This window comes from Eptesicus fuscus, chromosome 2, assembly GCF_027574615.1.
Source record: "Eptesicus fuscus isolate TK198812 chromosome 2, DD_ASM_mEF_20220401, whole genome shotgun sequence".
NCBI classification, from domain to species: Eukaryota; Metazoa; Chordata; class Mammalia; order Chiroptera; family Vespertilionidae; genus Eptesicus; species Eptesicus fuscus.
The window spans coordinates 58,232,906-58,256,499 of NC_072474.1; the positions used below are offsets into that span (position 1 = coordinate 58,232,906).

Genomic DNA, 23,594 nt, shown 5'->3' on the forward strand with positions numbered 1-23,594 from the left:
CGTGTTTACAGACTGTTGAACGAACTCAATGTTATGTTTCCAAATATCAGTAATATAAACAGAGAAAGAAAATTCCAATTTGTTTTTGAACCTTATCCATTAAAGAAACGCACTTAAAAGTTTGTGTTCTAAATGCTGTATTTTAGAAGACATAAAAGGGGGGATATCCACCATGGCGTTCTTGTTCTTGGGTCTTTGATAACATCCATTATCTTTCCACTTGCTGGTGATTCAAAGAGTCACAACTGAGGCAAAAGTCACAGATTACACTATATAAGACACAACAGTAAAACTCTGCAAAAGTTAAGTGATGAACAGATGAGTAGTTTCCATGGAAGCAGCACAAAAAGGAAGTTTGATTTGTGAGTGAACCAAATGGTCCAGGTGTCCACAACATGGTGCCAGTGGTGGATGTTAAGTATCACTCTCAAATAATATGCATTTTCTTGAAATGTAAAATTTAATATCCATATGTCTACATAACTTTACCTGGCTAATAACACTTACAGCCTTCATCCACTTTTAAAATGGATGTGACTCAGAAGAAGTTAAAAAACTGAAAGAATAACATGTAGTTTCTAGAGGTATCTCAGAATTACTAATTAAAACCTTATTTTCACAAAATTTATTCTATGAATCACTAGTTCATAGGGAGTTAAATAAATATAAAATTATTTAATGGATAAATTAAACTTATATACTGTAATATTTTTCAGAGCCATTAACATCTTAATGAGCATTGTTCATCTCTAAGAGTGTGATGCAAAAGTCAGAGCTTCAAAAACTCGCCTACCTAGGGAGACTTCTTTATCCGGCTCCAGCTCCAATATTGTAAGGAAAACACTTGTAGAAATAATGTAAGATTGAACTCCCTGGCCAGACATTCAGTGATAGATAACAAAGGAGATTTTTATAATTCAATTCAAATCAATTACTTTTTAGTGAGTAGCATAATGACTGTGCCTTTGACACCATGTTATTTTCCAAAGAGCAATAACCATGTAAGTTGACTGGTGGGTCCCAATTGGATGAATAATTTCCCACATATTTGTTTTAATCATCTGGGCAAATTACCTTTGGGGGAAATATATATATGGCTTGGCTCTTGTCCCAGATACCCCTAACTAGTTAGCAGGTATACAGAAAAAAAAAAAATAGAGATAAGAACAGTAAAAGACAGGGAAGAAAAAAAAATAAAAGGCAGAGAATGTTTTACCTACAAGCTCCAGAACATAGTCACTGGTGAAACTGTGCAAAATGTGGTAAGTACAGCCAAGAGCTATATTTTATATGTAGAATTACTAGGATTTTCAGTTTAATCCATTCTAAATCTATGTCAAAATAAACAAAACCAAAAAGAAAGAATCAAATACTTTTCTAATTAAACTTGAATGACTGTGAATCACCATTGTCATACTTCTTAAGACTCAAAGTTTATGTGACTGCTTCTAATATCATAAAGGCCTATAGGATTGATGTTCTTTATGAATGAATCAGAAGCATACTTTATTTCTACAAGAATCACTGCTATAACCTACAGAGAGAAAATAAGATTGAGGTCATCTTTTCCTTCCTACCTACTTTATCAGCTGTTCAATTATATCCTAGGACTATATATAAGCTGACAACTGATTATTTCTCTTGTATTCCCTCTGCTCACACTGTTTTTTAGCTTCCTTACTCTTCCATTAGCTGCACTGTCTTGTTTTTGCCTGCATCTGTTTTTCATTAGCCTCCCAGAGAGATAACTTTTCATTCAACAATATTTATGAAGTACCCATGATAGCATGAGACTGAATATATGTATTTGGGAAGATCTGTTTCAAGATTGGAAGAAGCGGACAATCTCTCAAGGGAGCAAAGGACAAAAATAGCTGCTACTTTATCAACCAATAATAAGATTAATTTTTTGATAAGTGGCTTTTTGCGAGAGTGGTAAATGAGATAGGGAAACTCTTGATTCCTAGTTCTTGTAATGCTATTTTGATATTACCTAAGGATTGCTTTAGAAACTATTGCTCCTCATTTGTAAAATGGCAAGAGGTTGTACATTTTAAAAAGAAATATGAATATTCTTAATGAATCTCTGTTGTTCAAAAGCTCTGTGTTAGACATGTAACAATATTTTAAATGCTGAGCTGATTTTTACTTCACTGTCTCCTTTAACAACTATTTTTTACATGGCTGTCATTAAAATATTGAATTATCAAAAATTAATGTAGTATACTGTACAAAATAAATGAGCTAAGAATGTAGTTGTTCCAAAAATATAAAACTGAATTTATTTAAATTAATTAGATTTTTGACTGAATATCTTCTGTATAGTTAGGTTAAGGGCATACTCTGTCAATGGTGTTATTTCAGTAAACCACAATATTAAATGTGGATTTTCTAGTATGGAATCCTCGACATTTTGTTTCATTGTGGTTAATGCAAACATTCTAATTAGAGTACAAATTTTCAGAGAAAAGTATTTATCATACATTTGTTATTAGGCAGGAGATATGTAAAAGGACTAATGTTTACAATGGGAAAAAAATGTATATGCATGATAGAAATAGACTTTAATATATTAGCTGAGTTTCATTGGGTTGCAAGAACAGCCACTATCTGGTGCTAGAATAAACAAAAAGCATACTTTTAGGAAGATACTGGCACGTCTCAGAGAAGCTTAGCCAGAGCTAAGCAACTGGCTCTCAGGTGAAGCAAGTATCATAGCAGGTAGGAGAATTCAAAGACCTCAGGGGCGCTGCCATTAATAAAACTCAACTACCAGAAACTCCCAGCCTCGATGTCTCTCAGTTCAACTTCCTAAATCCCTGGGATTATGTGATGGCTACTGCTTCAATGAAGTTTTCACCTCTGACCCCATCAGCCGCAGTAGACCAAGGAGTGCATATAGCACAGCCATGACTGATGGAGAACCACGCCCCAAACATCCCTCTTCTGAATCAGAGGTAATTTCCAGAGAGGGAGAATGGTTGTCACTAACCAAGAGCTATTTCATTGTCTACAGCCAAAAAGAAGCCTGATAGTTTCCTAAATTAAATTTTAATGATTATCAAAGTTGATTATTCTAACTTTAAGGATAGCTGTTGTTGTTATCACTTCTCAGCCTTTTGGCTAAGATCAAGTGTAGTATCTGTTCTGATCAGTTTAATATCTGATGCGTCCTCTATCCGAGGACAATATATTAAATGGATTTTTTTTTTGGGGGGGGAAGTAATACAACTAAACTATGTGCTCAGTCTTCCTTTATAGTACACAGAGAGAAGTATTACAAAATGCATTTAATTTTATTTATATACGTAAACTCAGGGGAGGAGGACAAACCCTAATAGACTTTAATGTTTCTTTTTTCTCCCTTTGTGCTTTTGCAGTCTTGGATGCAAAATGTAATTATTCAACTGTTAAATTTTATAAAAAATTGAAAACTTAACGGTATGATAAAAGAATAAAGTAGCTTTTCTATATACTAATGCGTATATCAAGAATATAAGGGCCTGATGCCTTTTTAGAAATAGGGTTTCCTTTTGTGCATTCAAGACATTACAGCTTCTGACTACTCCTAGATCAAAGGAGTTTATTCTGTTACTGCGGGCCATACTTCATGAAGTTAGCAAAGTGTTTTTTTAACCTGCCCTTTAGGAAAGTTAATAATCAGCCTTACTTGCTGTAACATTCAGAATTTACCAAGGAATTCACTGACTAAAAAAGTGGCACATAAATAAGCAAAGATCAAAAGAAAACACTGAATTCTTCAAATAATTACATAACCTCCCTTGATATTAAACAACACAAATCATAGTTACTCTTCTGCCTATTCTATGGTGGCATAATGAGCTGAATAATAAAACTATAGGTAGTTCTTTATGACCATGGTAAGGGAAGAACTGACTTCAGTGGCCATTGTGAAAGGTCTGTGGTCAAAATAGCTAAATTTGTTTTTCTCCCTCTGGTAATAACCAAACACTTAACTCCTCTAATGAATTCCTTTTGTTGGATCATGGGAGTGGGGAATGGAAAGCAGGAAATTGCAAGATGCAGAGACAGGCTCTTATTGTCTGGCAGCTGACTGCTGAGCCACAGCAACATCAGTGAGGCTCAAGCGAGAAGAGAAATGACAGAGTACAATGGATTCCTTTGTACGTTCAGCAGTGTGTTAGATTCAGGGCCAGATACCAGCAGTGCACGGAGATGGGAAACAAGCATGGATGTCTGTGAGAAGATGAAAGCCTTGCTGATTTGCACACTGGCAAATGACATGCGGGCACACACCAGGGATTTTCCACAAGGCTCCATCTTTTTTCTTTCTTTCTGTCTTCGGAGGAAGAAAATCAATTAAACTTGGAGCCTGTGACCTTCACCCTCAAGGACTCAAACTAGGTAGAATGGCAATCCCTCTATGATAGCATGCTATGTTGCCTTGAAAGAAATTGCACTGAGAATGAAAAGCGGAAGTTTGTGAGTATAGATAAAGGAAGCTATGAAAACTGATTCCCTTATGTTCCACGGGTTCAGGCTGCATTACCAGAATTTTGCTGATATATATTGTGAATCATAGCAATTCAATTTTAATAGGAAGTGTGTTTATGTGCGTGCGCATGTGCACGTATGCGTGTGTGTGTGCATCTGTGTGTGCATGTGTGTGTTGATAACGTCTCCATGTAAGTAATATGATTGATGCAACTAACATTGACACAATAGATTCTAAAATTAATCTAGAACTATATATTGCTGTAGCTTATTTCATTATTATATGCAGAGAAGACTCCATCAAGAATCCTAGGGTCTCCCTCCAAAAAGCTTGAGCAGAAGCTGTAGTCTGGAGCCATCTAGATCAGGCCCCAACACATTAGGTTGGCCTGACCAGGCCAATTTTCAGATCAATAGTAACCACTGGCCTAGCTGCAATCTATTTCTTATTGTGAATCACATTACAGTAGACAGAACCCAATTCCAATCTATACTAATAAAAGGGTAATATGCTAATAGACTGGGAGACCTTCCAGGAGACCTTCCGGACATTCTTCTGGACAAAGCCATGGTGGCAGGACCAAGGTAGAGGTGGTTAGAGGCCAAGAGGGGAGGGAAGTTGGGGATGATCAGGACAGGATGGGATGGCAGTTGTGGGTGATCAGGCTGATGGGGGGTGGGGCCATTGGGGGTAAGCGGACCAGCAGGGGGGCCTGTTGGGGGTGAGCAGGCCATCAGTGGGGGTCAGTTGGTGGTGATCAGGACAGCAGGGGGGCAGTTTGGAGTGAGCAGGCCAGCAGGGGGGCAGTTGAGGGTGAGCAGGCCAGTGGGGAGGGAGGGTGGGGGCAAGCAGGCCAGTTGGGGGGGGAAGTTGGGGTGAACAGGCTGGTGGGGGGGGCATTTGGGGGTGAGCAGGCTGGCAGGCAGAGTGGTTAGGGGCAATCGGCCAGGCAGGTGAGTGGTTAGGAGCCAGCAGTCCTGGATTGTGAGAGGGATATCTGATTGCTGGTTTAGGCCCGATCCCTGTAAACTGGCAATCCTTCAAGGGGTCCCAGATTGGAGAGGGTGCAGGTTGGGCTGAGGAACACCACCACTCCCCACCCCCCATGCACGAATTTTGTGCACCGGGCCACTAGTATATAAATAATTAAAATTAGCCTGGTTCTATTTCTTCTACATTAAAAAGAAATAAATTTTGGACTTAGTGAAAATCATCACATAAGCCCTAAAAAACCTAATATTTACATATTTAATAAGTCTACTAACTATGCTATGCCAGACACTAAAGTAGGAGCTTGCAACTCATTTTTAATTTTGCTTGGTGGAAAAGAAAAGCATCAAACTAGAAGATAGAATGAACTTTGATGCAAGTGATCATTATTCAACAGTTTCTAGTTGAAATGGATGAAACACCAGAAAAGGGAACTGCACAGGCTGGTACAACACATTAGGCTTTTGGAAGGTTCAGTGGAAGCACTAATTATAAAGACAATGGAATCAAATGGCTCTTGCTAAGCATAATAGATGCATTGGAGAAAGACACTGAAAGCCTGAGGGTAATTTTACAAATCAAAAGCAAAATGTAAGACAGAGTTTCTCCTAGGTCACTCTTATTTTTTAGTGTAGGACAAAAAGATCAGAGGATCTGGGCCAGTAGCAGAATTCCAAAGAAAGTTGGTATTTCAACTACATTGTCCAGGCTCTGGGTGGATAGCAGTGGGACTCTGAGACATGGGGCCATGTGGGTAGAAAATATTGAAGCCTCAGATCCCTTTGAAACTCTCTGTGGCAGAATATTCTGTTGGTAGAAATAGTTATGTCATGAAAGTGAAATAAATTTTTAGGGGTGAAATAGGCAGGTTTAGGATATTTTAGGAATTAAGGGGTCCATGGAAAAAACACAGGGCTACAGAGTTGCAAAAGGATACATTTCCATAAGACAAGGGAGCTGGAAGTGGCAGGAGTTACATTTCCACAAGACAAGGGAGCTGGGAGTAGCAAAAGGTACACATTTACAAAATAAGAGGGAGGAAGAAAAGCCCAGAGGGAATAGGAGAACAATAAGGGAGAAGAGGGAGCAAACCTCACTACTTCACCTGAGATTTGAGCTCAGGAGTTGCTATAGTGACCAAATCAAAGGGAAATAGTGACCAATCAGAGGGGATATCGAGGCACAAAAAACTGCAGCCTTTATAAACAATAGGGAAAGGGACTTGGTGGGACTCTTTCCCCCTCCCCACGTAGGAGTTGATGCTTGTTTCTCAATAAATTTCCACCTTTGCTATACCATCTCCCATCCATGGTTTCATTCTTTAACTCCACCAGACAAAGAGCCTGGGGAACCATCCTGCCCAGGGGAATACCACTGTTCCAGTCCAAATTTCCCATTTCAAAAGGCTGCCATATGTGAGTAGGAGGGGTGAGGAACCTTTCTTCTGCCAAGGGCCATTTGGATAGCATCATTCACGGGCCATACAAAATTATCAACTTAAACCTTAGCCTGCTATATTTGGTCAGTCAAACATTTAATTAACTCACCCCTAATGCCTTGTCAGGGCCAGACCAAATGATTTCACAGGCTTTATACAACCCATGGGCCAGATGTTCCCCACCCCTGCAGGAGAGGAAAATGTCCTACAGCAGGTCCAGGCTGCTATAAAACCAGTTCTACCACTAGGGCCATGGTCTAATGAAACTACTACTATCTTCACATTTCTGCAAGATCCAGGCTTTCTGAGTAAAGAATGATTGAATAGGCACCCTGAAGATAGGTCTCCCCTAGAGCCATTTGTTTATATTCCAAAACATTGCTGGGCGGGGGGAGGGGGTAGGAAGGCTAGCGTCTTTTTCTCCTCCCTAGAGACAATTTATTTATATTCCAGAGCAAAAGTTTCTCTCTAGAGAGGAGAGAGCAGATGTATCCGCAACCCTATAAGCTGTAGCTGTTATAACTTCAGGGTTTTTCTTTTATAGTGTAACCACTGCATACACAAGTGATATTTGACCCTCATTCTGTTGCCTCATGGGAAGTTAGGACACTACTAAGATGCTCTGTGAATAAATTGTTCTCTCATCCAGAAATCTGCAGTTTCCCTTAGAAAATGAATATTTGGTAGGTAGATAGATACATAGATGATGATGATAGATAGATAGATGATTGATGATAGATAGATAGATAGATAGATAGATAGATAGATAGATAGATAGATAGAGGCCAGATAATTTGTTTACTTACAAGTAAAGTAACATCTCAGATCCTTCAAAGTTTTAAACTTCAAAATGTGACCCAGCACTCATGGTGGAGAAAAAGCTGTTATGTGGGATTTCTGGCAATTCCCAGTAGGAATTTCATAGAATAAATCCCAAGGGTTCTGGAGCAAGACCATGTCATCTATAGTAGAGAGTGAAACACCATTTAAAAACCAAATTCTGAATTGTTCCAAATTCAGAGTTGGCAAGAGCCATGAAGGAGCATGAAATACTTTTTATAAGAAGGCAGAAGGCTAATCAGAGTCTGAAAGGGACAGGGGAGGGCAAAGAGTGTTCAAATGCTGCCTCTCTACCCTGAGCGATATAAAAAAGACTATGCAGCTTTGCTTACAAAAAGAAAAGGTTGATCAAGGTCTTCAAGAGGAAACAAGATTTCATTTCAATCCTAGGTGTAGAAAGTATCTTGTAAAGAGTTTTGAGACCTCGGGAGTCCATTAATAATGGAATGGTGGACTTAGGACTGGAGTTTCAGAAGAATAGAAGAAAGAGAGGATGGGTCAGAAAACAGAAGCATCAGGTGGTACTGATATGAGAATAAGACAAAACACCACTCAGTTCAAGAGTCTACATTTGAGGAATGGTTGAAAAAGATAAGGATATGAGGCAGGTGGACCTTGAGTCCCCAAAATAAGCACATAATGGCGAATAACAGGCATTTGGGTCAATGTATTGATTAATTTTATGTGTCAACTTGACTGGGTAAGAGATGCCCACAAAGCGGATAAAACATTATTGCTGACTATATCTGTGAAGGTGATTCTGGAAGAGATTAGAATCAGTAGGCTGAATAAAGAAATCCACCCTCACCAAAGTGGGCAAATATGATTTAATCCTTGAGGCCCTGAATTGAATAAAAAGGCAAAGGAAGGGCAAATTCTTACTCCCTCTTCTTGAGCTGGGACATCTCTATTCTCCTGCCCTGGGATATCAGGTTGTTGAGATATGTGTTGGCCATTTGTATGTCTTCTTGGGAGGAGTGTCTGTTCAGGTCCTCTGCTAATGGTTCAGGTTGGATTGCTTGTTTGTTTGGTGTTGAAATTTATTAGTTCTCTATATATTTTGGAATTGAACACCTGTTGTTTATGAATATCTTCTCCAATTCAGTTGGTTGCTTTTTGTTTTGATGGCAGTTTTTGTGTTGTTGTTGTTTTGCTGTGCAAACCTTTTTATATAGTTTGATATAATCCCATTCATTTATTTTGCCTTTACTTCCCTTGCCTTAGGGCCATATTAATAAAATCCTATCTTAATACAAAGGTCTGTAAGTACAGTGCTAGTTTTCTTCTATGTAATTTATTGTTTCAGGTCCTTATAGTTAGGTCATTGATCTATTTTGTATTAATTTTTGTAAGTGGATACAAACAATAGTCTAGCTTCATTCTTTCGCGTGTTACTTTACAATTTTCCCAGCACCTTTTATTGAAGAGACTTTCTTTTTTCCATTGTATGTTTTTGGCTTCTTTGTCAAAAATTATTGGGGCCCTCAATTCTGTTCTATTGGTCGTTGTATCTGTTTTTCTGCCAATACTATGCTGTTTTGATTATTGTTGTTTTGTAATGTAATTTGAAATCAGGAGTGTGATACTTTCAACTTCATTCTTTTTTCTCAGGATGGCTTTGGCTATTTGGGGTCTTTTGCGGTTTCATACAATTGTATACATTGTCATATGTCTTGTGAATTCCCTCCATAATGCATATAAATTATAAGTATATATCTCTTTGAATAATTATTCATTAAAATTCTGTCCCCCCCCCCAAAAAAAAAGGGGGGGGGACAGGACTTGTTTCTGGTCCACCATATGTCCCTGGTGTTCTAAATCTGAAACTTAGTAGAAATTTAATACATAGTGTGTAAATTAATTGGTACAACAATAGTGTACTTCTAAAGGGCCCTAGAGTCTTTGAAAGACTTTGGTGTTTGCTATGCTAGAAGACTGGAAGGGTGTTGGCAGAAGACTGAGTAGCATGATTTTAAGTTTTGCATTTATATTTTCATAATAAAGTATATGTTTTTTTAACATCAGTATGTAACTTACATGAGAAAATTTTATTATAAAATTACTTTTCTTTCATTGGAACATACAAATGACTTCTTTCAAAGTGTCCTTGTTTCTTTCTCCTTTGTGCTCTGCCATCATTTATCAGTCAGAGAATAAGGCTATGATTTAAAAAAAAAAAAAAGGTGAAAAAGATAGGAGGGAGTCCAGAAGACAGACACTGAAAATCCTGGCTAATGGGCTAGGTCACCTAGGCTTGGGTATGTTTTAAATCTTCCTAGGTCTGAAGCTCCATAAGGCAGCAGAAGCAACATTTTCCTGATAGAAACTGATGCACATATAGTATGTCCCCAGTTATATGCATGGTGCAACTTAATGCCCCATAAAGCAATGACAAAAATACTTCAGATTTTTGTCAAGGGTGACATACTGTAGGAAAAAGAATGAGGGTTTGAGGTTAGACAGATCTTGAACCTGACTCCCACTTTTAGCTAGGACTCATTTCCAAAACAGCATATAATTAGAATGAAATGAACTAAAGCATATGAAACATGCCATACAATAAAAAATGTTTAATCCCTTTTCCTAATATTAAGGAATCAAATCTACATCACTGTAAATATTCTGGTTGTAATATTGTACTGTATTTTTACAAGAAATTACCTTTGGAAGAAACTAGGAAAAGAGTACAGTAGGTCCTCTGGTTACGTAGGAGATCCATTCCTACAGCGCGACGTAACGCGATTTTCACCGTAAGTTGGAACCCACCTACATAAGCACCTACGTCACTCACATGGAGCACATACACAGCAGTAACGAAGTGAAACAGTAAAAAAAAATTAAAAGAAAGATAACAATTCCTGACCTTTACTTGTGGCAAATAAATAATAAAAAACATAAAGCACATGTGTACATATGTCGAAATGACGGAACTTTTTTTTTTTATAAATAAATGGGAGATGGTGACGTAATCACGAAAGGACTGCCTGTATAAGGGATCTCTCTGTATCACTTTTTACAACTGCATGTGGATCCACAATTATCTCAAAACAAAAAAAAAAGTTTAATTCTAAAAAGTCTATAGGGAGAGGGAAGAGAACTTCAACTCATACAAGGGTACAACTGGGGGAAACTTTAAAAATTCAAGTATTCATTTTCCATCATTTAACAGATGATATAAAAAGAAGCGCAATTTTGTTAAGTGACTTAGGCAACACATGGCTCGTTGTTGACAGAGACAACAGGAAATGCTCAGTGTCCTAGTCCCAGAATGGTTTTATTACACAAATCTAAGTATATTTTTGAAAAGGACTCCTTGATATCTAATCCTCCTGGATATCAATTCTTTACTGTTCTCACTCTGGGGTTGCTATATTTGCATTGACAGCCTTTTATAGAGAGGACTATGTGTTTGTTTTTTTCTGAACAATCCTTGTGATACTTAGTACTAGTATAGACTTTCACAATATCTCTCCAGGCAATTTTCTATTTCTGCTCTATGGCAGAAATGCCTCTGAGAGGTTGTATGCATGGAGTCTTACTGTCTATAGGACAAGAATAATGCTCTTGCCAGTAACATATCCATCCCCTCATTTGTTAGAATATGATGAATGGAAAAAATTCAACAATTGCAAATAAAATATATCAGATGTGCTAATTTTAATACTTAATTTATCAGTCAAGGCTTGAGTCACACCTTGAGTGCCCACGGTGACATACCCACGCATGCAGAGCTATTTACAACCAAGAGGATGGAGAAGAAATTTGAATAATTGTTTTTGTAGAAGTGAGGAGTATACATATGTGACTCTAAATGGAGCCTTAAGTCAGCTAGTGGGATAAGAGATTTCATTGTAACATTAGCGTTTATAGTCGTGGCATTAAATATATATATATTCAGTTCTTCTTCAATAAATATAAATGATTTCTAGCAGGAAACACTTATAATCTATACCTTTCCATCACCTTGCATACTAATTTTAATAATTTGTAGCATGTTTCTAATGTGTCACAACTAACATTTGTAAAGACTTTTATTTTATAATACACTTGGCCATTTTTATGTTTTTTTAATTAATTCCCTTAGTATAATATATAGAAAAATACTATCTCTGTATTTTTAATATTATTTATTGATTATAAAAACTTACATTGAATAAAACAGTAAAATAATGGGATGTATTTCTAAGATGTTCTTCTCTTAAACCTTGTCAATATTTCTCTACCCATGTTGATTTATTGCTTCTCCCACCCCAACCTTTAAATCAGGTATGCTACTGCATTAAGGTTGCTATCAAAATGAACCATGAAGACCAGCTTTTCCTTATCATGGCTTACTGTTTCTTCCAACAAATTTTAATTATTCCATGTCTTTATAACCTCAGGAGTTTGGTTTCAGCTTGTTTTGTTTTGTTGTTGTTGTTGAGAAGCAATGTAAAACATTGGTGGTAACAAAGAACCATTTTTGTTTGATGTCCATTTTCTGAGATGTCTATTTCTAGATATAAACACAGAAATAAAAACAATGGCAAAGGTAAAAAATGAAAATCCAGTTAAAGAAGTAAAGCCTTTTGATGGAGGCATTTCTAGGGTCCTTTAAGACACGTTACACAAAGAACCTAGACACAGACCTTATACCCTTCATAAAATTAACTTAAAGTATATCATGGACCTAAATGTAAAACACAAAACTATAAAACTCCAGGAAGATAACATAGGAGAAAATCTAGATGACCTTGGGTAGGGTGATGATATTCAGATAAAACACCAAAGACGTGATCTATGAAAGAAATAATTGATAAGTTGGACTTAATTAAAATTTAAAAATTATGCTCTATGAAAGATGATGTCAAGAGAATGAGAAGACAGACTGGCATAAAATATTTGCAAAACACATATTTGATAAATGACTGCTATCCAAAATATATAAATTCTTAAAACATAACAATAAGAAAATAATCTGATTTTAAAATGAGACAAAGAACTAACCAAAGATATGCAGATGGCAAATAAGCATCAGAAAAAAATGCTTCATGCCATGTCATCAGAGATATTAAAATTAAAACAACAAGATATCACTACACACCTATTAAAATCACCAAATCTTGAACACTGACAACACAAAATGCTGATAAAAATGTATGGCAACAAAAATTCTCATTCGTTTTTAGAGGGAATGCAAAATGATATAGCCACTTTGGAGCACAATTTGGCAGTTGATTACAAAGCTGAATATACTGTCTCTATAAGATCCAGCAATCATGCTCCTTGGCATTTACTCAAAGAAGATGAAAACTTGTGTCTACACAAAAACCAGTACACAGTTGTTTATAGCAGATTTATTCATAACTGCCCAAACCTAGAAACAACCAAGATGCCCTTCAATAGGTGAATAGATAAATAAAATGTGGTATATCAAGACAATGGAATGTTATTAAGTGCTAAAAATAAATGAGATGTAAAGCCATGAAAAGACATGGAAGAACATTAAAGGCGTATTACCAAGTAAAAGACCAATCTGAAAGGGCCACATACTGTATGATTCAAACCATATGACATTCTAGAAAAAGGAAATACTATGGAGACAGTAAAAAGGTCAGTGGTTGCTAGAAATTAGGGAGCAGGAAGGATAGATAGGCAGAGTATAGAGGATTTTTAGGGAAGTAAAAATACTCTACATGATACTATAATGATGAATACATACTTTTATACATTTTCCCAAATCCATAGAAAGTACACCACCAAGAGTGAACCTGAATGTAAACAATGGACTTAGGGTGATTATGAAGTTTCAACATAGGTTCTTCCATTGTAACACGTGGACCACACTGGTGGGGGATGTTGATAATGGGGAAAGCTCTGCATGTGTAGGGGCTGGGGTATGTGGAAACTCTCGGTACTTCTCAACTGTGCTGTGAACCTAAACCTGCTCAAAAATAATCTTTACATATGAAAAAAATATATATTAATGGCTGGAAAAATATTTCATACTTGTTAAATATAAAGTAGTTATTTTTTAAGTAAATCTTTATTTTCAGATTATTATAAGTGTTCCTCTTTTTTTTCCCCCATAGCTCCCCTCCACCTGATTCCCAACCCCACCCCATGCCCTTACCCCCGCCACTGTCTTCAGCCATAGGTGTAAGATTTTTGTTCAATCTCTTCCCGCACCCCTCAGACCCCTTTCCCCCTGAGAATTGTCAGTCCACTCCCTTTCTATGTCCCCGATTCTATTATATTCACCAGTCCATTCTGTTCTTCAGATTTTTTATTCACTTGATTTTTAGATTCACTTGTTGGTAGGTATGTATCTGATGTCTTTTTGTTGTTCATAATTTTTATCTTTACCTTTTTCTTCTTCTTCCTCTTCTTAAAGAATACCCTTCAGCATTTAATGTAATGGAGTTCATCACCACCTGGTTTGGTGGTGATGAACTCCTTTAGCTTTTTCTTGTCTGTGAAGCTCTTTATCTGACCTTCAATTCTGAATGATAGCTTTGCTGGGTAGAGTAGTCTTGGTTGTAGGTTCTTGCTATTCATCACTTTGAATATTTCTTGCCACTCCCTCTGGCCTGCATAGTTTCTATTGAGAAATCAGCTGACAGTCGTATGAGTACTCCCTTGTAGGTAATGAACTGTTTTTCTCTTGCTGCTTGTAAGATTCTCTCTTTGTCTTTTGCCCTTGGCATTTTAATTATGATGTGTCTTGGTGTGGTCCTCTTTGGAATCCTCTTGTTTGGGGTTCTGTGCGCTTCCTGGACTTGTAAGTCTATTTCTTTCACCAGGTAGGGAAAGTTTTCTGTCATTATTTCTTCTAATAGGTTTTCAATATTTTGCTCTCTCTCTTCTTCTGGCAACCCAATAATTCAGATGTTGGTATGCTTAAGTTGTCCCAGAGGCTCCTTACACTATCTTCATATTTTTGGATTCTTTTTTCTTTTTGTTTTCCTGGCTGGGTGTTTTTTGTTTCCTTATATTTCAGATCTTTGGTTTGATTCTTGGGGTACATTGATCTACAGTTGAGTTTCTGTATATTCTTTATTTCAGACAGTGTATGCTTAATTTCTGACTGGTCCTTTTCCTTTTTTTTTTTTTTTTTTTTGGCATTCTCATTAAGGTCCTTGACGGTCTCATCAAGTTTCTCAGCGGTTTTTAGAAGATTCTTGAGTAACCTTATAAATGTGGTTTTGAACTCTATGTTGTCCAGTAGTTTGCTTTCCTCCATTTCTTTCATTCATGACATGTTTCTGTGTTTCTGCATTTTGGCTGCTTCCCTGTGTTGATGGAGTGGCTTTGTGTGGTAGGTGACCTATAGGGGCCAGTAGCTCAGCCTCCCCAATCACCTGAGGTGGATATTCTTGATACACCCCTTTGTGGGCTGAGTGCAAAGTCTTGGTGTAGTTAAGCCTTGATTGCTGTTGGTACACTGGGAGGAATTGACCTCCAGGCCAATTGGCTGTGGGGACCCGCTGTGTCTATAATGGAAGCACTGCTGTGCTGGAGACATGCTTATGGTGCAGGACTTGTTTCAGTGGGGCTTTGGTGCTCACTGAGTCTGCCTCTTGAATGTGTCACTTATGGATGTGAGGAATTGAAATCTGGTGTTTCACACTGACCACTAGGTACACTGAATTCTCGATCTCCAATGGGGTGCAGGTCAACTACTGTCTGAGGCCACCCTGCAGGAGCTACAGTGAGAACCACAGTTTTCTCCTCATTGCTTGGGCTTTGGAGGTTTTGGAGCTGTCTTAACCTGGTTGCAAGTTTGCTAGGTTAAGCTGTGATAGGGAAGGCCATTCATATGCAAAAGCCACTGCTTGGAGCTTGGGTGGGTTTGTAGGTTGTGTGAGGTAGGGTCTCAGGGTATCACCAGGCTAGGGTGTGGCAAACAGCGATGGCTGCCAGCCAGCCATCCCCACGCCTCCGACCGTGTCCCCGTGTCCTGCGCCCCAGCGCAGCAAGCAATTATTCCTGCGCGCAGCACTGCAAGCAAGCCACCCTCACTTTCTGACCCGATGGCAGACAGTCCAGCTTTTCCCTATAGGAGTTTGGGTCCCACACTTCTCCCCAGAAACTGGATTTCAGAGAAATCGGGAGCTTGTCTCCCTTCGGGTTGAAGAAAGCAACGCCCGCCGCCAGGCTGGATTGCGCATGCCTCTGTACCTCAGTTTTTCAATGCTTGTGCACTGAATGCTCTTTTCTCTTTCCTTCTAGTTGTAGAACTTCCACTCAGCCAGTTTTCCTGTGGTTCTGGCTGATAGTACCAGTTTTCCTGTGGTTTTGTCTTTTAGTTGTAGTTTTGAAATTGTTGTGCAAGGCAGCAGTTCAGGTGTTTACCTACGCCGCCATCTTCTGTTTCTCCGTAAAATAGTTATTGTCTTTGTGTTGTAAGCAACATGCCTGTCTTTGAAATATAATAACATTGAGGGAGAAACAGACAAAGCCACAGGGAAGGCTTTAACATATCACTCTCAAAAATAATTATACATAGCTTAGATTAATAAGTATACATAGTCTGAAATGACAGTATTACGCTATTATATAGCATTATAACAAAAATAGGTTTCAAAAATCTTTATACCTGATAAACAGGATAACTTTTGTTCTTTTTTACAATCTCATGGTTGTTACAAAAATCTCTACAACTACAAAGAAAATTTCTAAAAATTCACAAAAGTAGAATTTCAATTCATTACATTATTTGGGCAAAGTAAAATTCTAGTTTACAAGGAAATGACAAAAAAGTAATAAAATAAGTAAATAAACCTCTCCAATTCTTAATAAGCACTCTTCTAAATAATTTATAAAGAGAGAAAATAAAAACTGAAAAAAAATTTAGAAGGCTATGACATTTTTTACTTTCAAGAAAGCTCTCTTTTCAAATAATAGTTAATCTTTGGATACACTGTTTTCTTGAAATTCTCTGTGAATACAAATTACAAATGAAATATTGTTCTCTTTATATCTCCTCTTTCTTAAAAGCAGATTTTGACAGTATAAAATATTATATCATCTGTAATTACACTTCCCAGAGACAATAACTTTTTTCAATTCTATTTTGTGCTATTCTGGCAGATATATCCTTAACTCTGAATAAAATAATTATCTTTTTTAATCTAATAATTGTTTACATTTTTTATTGTCTCCTCCCTTTGAAAGATCATGGTTTGCTCACATTACTCTTGCCTTTGTCATTTTTTACACTTGATGTTTTATTTTCAACTCCTCTATAGTTACTTAGTAATTTTAAGCAAAATTCTTAAGCTATTCTTTCTTATAACAATAACAATAACTTTAGATAGAATCTAAACCACACACTTTGCAATGGAAAAGTATGATTGACCCTACCATTTCATTTCTCTCACCTCAAACTTCTGTGTAGATGCCTTCATTATTATGAGGTCAAAAGCACAGTAACATTGCATTTAATTCATCCGTGCTTAGTCAAAAGTTTGATCAAAATGTTCAAAAACACCAAACTGTAATTGTATTATTATGTCTTTGTTCACTCCTCAGCCAAATAGTGTACTAGAATTTACCTTTCCTTCTCATACCATGTCCCTGTGACTCTGAAAACATCAAGTGCAATGGATTCTCTATTTTTAAATTGTTTTGACAACTCAAAATCAGGCCACATTTTACTCTGCTCAATATTAAGATCATTCATTGGACATATTTTGTTTTTTTCCTGACATTTTAAATCTTTTTTGTTGTTGTTACTAGCAAATTTATATATTTTTCTGCAACATATCCTCAAAATTATCTAGGCTTTTAGAGATAGAGACCTGTTGCTAAAATTTATAATCTTGTATTTCTCTTTTGTGCTATTGAGTTTTTGCAAATGTTTGGTGGTCATGGTCTGCATTATAAACAGACAATTAATTTGATTAATGTTGCTACTACTGGATTCTATTGATATATATATCTTCCTCTAAGCTTTTCTCCTTGAAAGGGATAAAAATGCACTCTCTGGGTGCATGAGAAAGACATGTGAATTTGCAGGCTTTATTTTAGAATACTCATGGGCAATCACCACAAAAAAAAAAAAACATATAAAAATTAATGGATTTGTTTTTGCTTCTGCCAAACATCTTGGGAAACTACTAACTGGGGACCACTTTCTCTATTTTCAGTAATTAATTTTTTTTGTTTTGTTTTTCTTGTTGACTCTTACAGATGTCCCCATTCTTCCCCCACCCTTTGCCCACCTCCACCCAGCCCACCCCCCCCACACACACACACTTAACCTCTAGCCATCACCACACTGTTGTCTGTGTCTATGGGTTATGCATGTATGTTCTCTGGCTAGTTTTGATAAGGGCTTTTTGAGCCTCACAGGTATTGTGAACACAAAACTCTACTGAGAAAACTGGCTCCCACTTCCACTGAACTCTCTTTCTGTGTATTGCCTTGCTTCAAATTTCTTTGTTTAATTTTTGCTTTTTGTGTCATTTAAATGCAGTTCTTAAAAACAGCTAATTATGTTCTTTGTCTTTGTTCTTATGTTAGACAGGAGAATTTATCTAATCAGTGTTTAAACTTGTTGCCATCTTATGTTGCATTTACTTCGTTTATGTTCTTTTAATGTAATTTATAATTTGAATTTTGAGTGTTATTATAATTGTTTATTACATCATAGATCTTCTGTTAATGAATCCCCCATTAAGAATTATATTAAATTTTGGAGACATCTGTAAGAGTCAACAACAAAAACAAAGAAAAAATTAATTATAGAAAATAGAGAAAGTGGTCCCCAGTTAGTAGTTTCCCGAGATGTCTGGCAGAAGCAAATATAAATTTATTAATTTTTTGTGTGTGTGTGGTGACTGCTACTGCCCATACATTTTTTTTTTTTTTTCGTGGTGACTGCTACTGCCCATAAATTTTGGAGTGGCAGCCTCAATAATTATTTTTCTGGCCCCTCTGTTCATCACTGTTTCTTGAATCCAAAATTTTCATCTTCCTTGGTTTGTGGTTATCTTTTTCTGATAATATATCTTCAAAACAAATATATGGATGGTATTACTAGATAAACAAGGGCTATAGAAATGCAACTATGCTACTCTTACCTAAGATTCATGACTCTGAATGGGCTTTTAATGCTGGTCTGTGATTATACTATTTCCCTATTCTATTCACTCCCCTATTCTTCTAGATTTGTTTAATCCAAGAAGGCAGCCACTGTCTACATGTCCACATGTGGGTATTTAAGTTTAAATTTAAATTAACTAAAACAAAATAGAAAGCTGCACTAGCCATGTTTCAAGTGCTCAGTTGCCATACGGTGATAGTGGCCATGCTGCTAGGATGAATAATGGCCTACAAAGTTATGGCCACAACCCAGTTAATCCCTAGAACCTGTGAATGTGTTACCTTAAAAACCAAAAGAAGCTTTGCAAATGTGATTAAGGTTCAGGACATTGAGATAGGGATAGTACCCTGGATCACTCAGGTCAGCCCAGTGTGATCACAAGGGTTGTTATAATTTAAGAAGTAATGGGATGATCAGAGCATAGATTTGAAAATAATTCAACAAGCCTTACTGGCTTTGAATTGCAGAAAAGTAGCAAGCCAAGGAGTGCAGACGGTCTTTAGAAGCTAGAACAGGTAGACTCTCCTTTAGAACTTCCAGAAAAAAAATATAACTCTGCTGACATCTTGATTTTAGCTGAGTGAGACATGCTGGACTTCTGACCTATAGAACTGCAAGATATTAAATTTGTATTATTTAAGTCACCAAGTTTGAGATAACTTGTTATAGTAGAAATATAAAACTAATACAGCTACTATACCAGATAGTGCAGATCATTTCAGGAAGTTGTATTGGACAGCACTGATTTATAAGATTTTAAATAATTTAAGATGTGGTAAATGGAACTCTCATTCACTTTTTGTATTCTCTTTTTCATATATGCTCATTTTCTGGATGATCTCCTCTAGCCTAATAACTTTAAATAGATAACTATAAAAACTGTTGCTTTCCAAATGTTTGTCTCCAGTTTGGATCTCTCTTCTGAATACTAGATGGGTATAAACAAGATTTGACATCTTCAATGAGGTGAATAAAAAACATCTCAAACATATCATATACAAAACTGAAAATCAGATTTTCTTCTCTGTTCTCTTATTCACCTACATCTCATCTTAGTTAATGAAAGTTATGCTATTTTTAATTTTACATGAAAAAACACTGGAGTCATTTCTGACTCCTTATTTCTCTCACAACACTCATCAAACTTGTAGAAATTTTGTTGATTCTACCTACAAAATATTTATTGTATCTAATGTTTTCTCATCACTTCTATTGCTACCAACCTGTTCCAAGACACTATCATTTTTAGTCTAGACTACTGTAATAGCCCACTATTAGTTAATATCCAGTGGAATAACAGAACTTACTGTGGAGAATTAATAGAAGCTGATTAATTATGAAAACATTCATCTAAAACAAACAGAAGAGCTAAGATCATCCCGACATTATTTACTACAGGGAGCTGCTACCCTACCCCTAGGGTACCTAAGAGCCAAGATCACTCAACCAAAGTGGCAAACAGAGTGATCTGTCCAGAATGTGCAGCATGGAGCATGTGCAGCAGCCACTAACAATACCACCAAAAGCAAATGAGAGAAGGGAGAAATATCCTCATTCTCCCTTTTTCCTGCCTTTACCTTCAAAACAGTGTTTCTCCTTAACCAAATTCAGCTTGACATATGCTATCCAAAGATCCTGGGGAATATACTTTGCAAGGATTAGACCTCTAATATACAGTATGTATATGGAGAAGAAATGAACTTGGGAGAAAAGAACATGTTTCCAAATTTGAATCCCAGCTTCCATTATATAGCTGTCTATTCACTACCACTCTCCAACACATACATGTTCTAGAATCTAGTCCAATAGAGCAGGCAAAATGATCCTTTAATAAATAAAACAAATAATTTCAATGGTTTGCTCAAAATTCTATCGTTTTCCCATATCTCAGATTAAAGTCAAACTCATTATAGCAGCCTAAAACATGTTCATTCCCTCTTTGATCTTCCTTTCCCCCCTAATTCAATTTTCTCCAGCCACAGTGATCAGCTTGCTACTATTCCAAAAGACAACAATAACCTGCTTAATTTTATCTTTCCCCTGCTATCAGCTTGGCTTACTCCTATACCTGCTTCAAGTCATGCTCAAATATCATGTTTTTAGGCTAAAGAGTTACCCCTTGGGCATCATAGCAGTATGCTGAGAATAGTTAAATACTGCAATGTAAAAGAATGGAACTGGGAGATCTATGTAGTACCCACTGCTTTTACTGATGCTGTTGATTGCTTGACTATATTTAACCATGCAAATTTGATTCATCTGTGTTGTTACCAATAATTTTATCTCATAAATACATTATATTATCAAAGTAATAACTGTAAAATAAATAGTACAAACAGAAATGAAGATGACACTTCAGAACATTTTTGTTGTTGATGTTGTTCAATACAATTTATTTCATGGTTCACTTCAGCATAGTATCCTGCTTGAACAAAATAATAATGCAGTATAGAGAGAATGCAGTATAGAGAGAATGCAGTAGACTAAAGCAATGATTTCATAATTATACCCAAAACAAGTGCTATCTGAATAAATCATAGACTTGACAGATCTTCTACATAAAGCTAATCTAGCAGAACACTCTTGAGTGTCTGTATGTCTCTCTCATATTTTTCTCTCTTTTAAAGAAAAGGTTTATTGACGAAACCGGTTTGGCTCAGTGGATAGACCGTCGGCCTGCGGACTCAAGGGTCCCGGGTTCGATTCCGGTCGAGGGCATGTACCTTGGTTGCGGGCACATCCCCGGTGGGGAGTGTGCAGGAGGCAGCTGATCGATGTTTCTCTCTCATCGATGTTTCTAGCTCTCTATTCCCTCTCTCTTCCTCTCTGTAAAAAATCAATAAAATATATTAAATAAATAAATAAATAAATAATAAAGAAAAGGTTTATTAAGTGCTGCCTGAAGGATAAAGTTGCATGCTCTACATTTCAGAAATACTTCTTACTTTTCCTCAATAAAAGAGTAACAATGAAACAATATGTGGTTTAAAAGTTAAGTATGATGACAAAGCAGAAATCAATAATCCACCCCACACCACATAAATAATCTCTTACCTGAATGCCATACTAGCTAAGTTGCTCCCCTCAACCAAGGTCAATTTTTCCAGTTTTGACTTCCAATCTTCCTGTCCAACAGCAAGTGTGGTAGTTAGTAAAAGTGACCACAATCCTCACTATTTTCTGTATGCATGACCTTTTCAATGTGATTTTCAACTCCTCTCATCGAAGATGGAGTCTATTTCATCATCTCTATACATGCATACCTCGTCTTATTGAGTTTCACTTTATTGCACTTCACAGATGTTGCTTTTTTTTTTAAATAAATTGAAGGCAAGATCCTCCACTGGCAAAAAGATTATGACTATCTGAATTGCAATATTTGTTTTATTGTGGTCTGGAGCTGAACCTGCAATATATCTGAGGTATGCCTATATCTGGGCTGGCCTGGTGAAGAAAATGTGGAAGGAGTGACACTGTGCCATTTCCAAGCTTAGATCTCAAGAGGCCTTGCATGTAACACTGCCTTTCAGAACTCTACTATCATCATGTGTACAAGGCCAGGCTAGCTGCGGGAGATGAGTGAAGGCCACATGAAGAGAAGAGCAGTCCCCGCTGAGGCAATCCTGAACCAACCAGCCCCATCCAAACTAGCAGCAAACCATTCATTCACAAGTGGTTACCCCAGAAAACCACGTAGCTGAGCCCAGTCCACAATGCCAATTTGTAGATATGTGAGCTAAATAAATACTTGTTTTAAGCCACTATATTTTGGGATTAATTGTTACGAGGCAATTGTTAGGTAGCATCTTTCTTGCTGGCGAATTAAAAACAAAAGTATTGATTTCATCTTGAATTACAGCTTGGGTTTGAACTGTAAAAGCAGCAGGTCTTTTTAGTTTCAATAGGTTGGATAAAAGAACTGACTTGTTAGTTCCCCCCTGGGAAGGGGAGAACTAACTCCTCCCTAGAACACAATACTAGATGCAGGTGGCTGACACGAGGGCACTGAGTACAGGGAGCCCAGCCCCTTGGAGCGGAGTTCCTGTCAGAGCTAAACTGCCCTGCCAAATCTGCTCAAGATGCCAGTAGAAAAAACTTCACATGAAATCATCATTACATCAATTTTTATTTCTAACTTTCGCTTGATTGACTCACCTCTTTTGTGAACCAGGAGGCTAAAATTCTTAGACACAATTTACCACACAAACTGAAGAAATAATTCATAAATCAAACACTAGAGCTAAGACTCAGCTATTTTGGCAATACTGAGTTAGGCATCTAACTAGAATATAATTGTTTCTGCAGCTACAACTTTGGGAGGCTAGGAGATACTCTCCTGATGCATTCTGAGAATAAATGGGCTGTGAGCACACTGGCCAGGCAAGACTACTTTTATATTAATGTGTAAAGTAGAAAAACTTTTTTCATAAGATCATAATATCATCTCTCACATATGCGTTTTTAATTTTATAATATGCTAAATTAGACTTTTGCCTTTTGAATCCATATAGTTTAAAATAAGAAATTGAATCTTAGATTAAAACTTAAAGAATCTTAAATGTCAGTTACTAAACATAAAACCAATCTGTCTTATTTAGGAGGCGGGAAGTCCGAGATCAGGATGCCATGGTTGGCTTTTGCTGATGACAATCTTCTGGCCTGCAGACTACTGACTTAAAATTTTTCCTAAAAAAAAAAAATTTTTCCTGTCTCCCTACACCTCACAACCTGACCATCTATCAATAAAAAATTACAAGGAA

At 36.9% G+C, this 23,594-nt stretch overlaps 1 pseudogene; it reads left to right on the plus strand.

The window, feature by feature from the left end:
• The first annotated feature begins 3,103 nt into the window (after positions 1 to 3,103).
• On the plus strand, positions 3,104 to 3,280 carry LOC114232303 (U2 spliceosomal RNA; annotated as a pseudogene).
• The last annotated feature ends 20,314 nt before the right edge of the window (positions 3,281 to 23,594 follow it).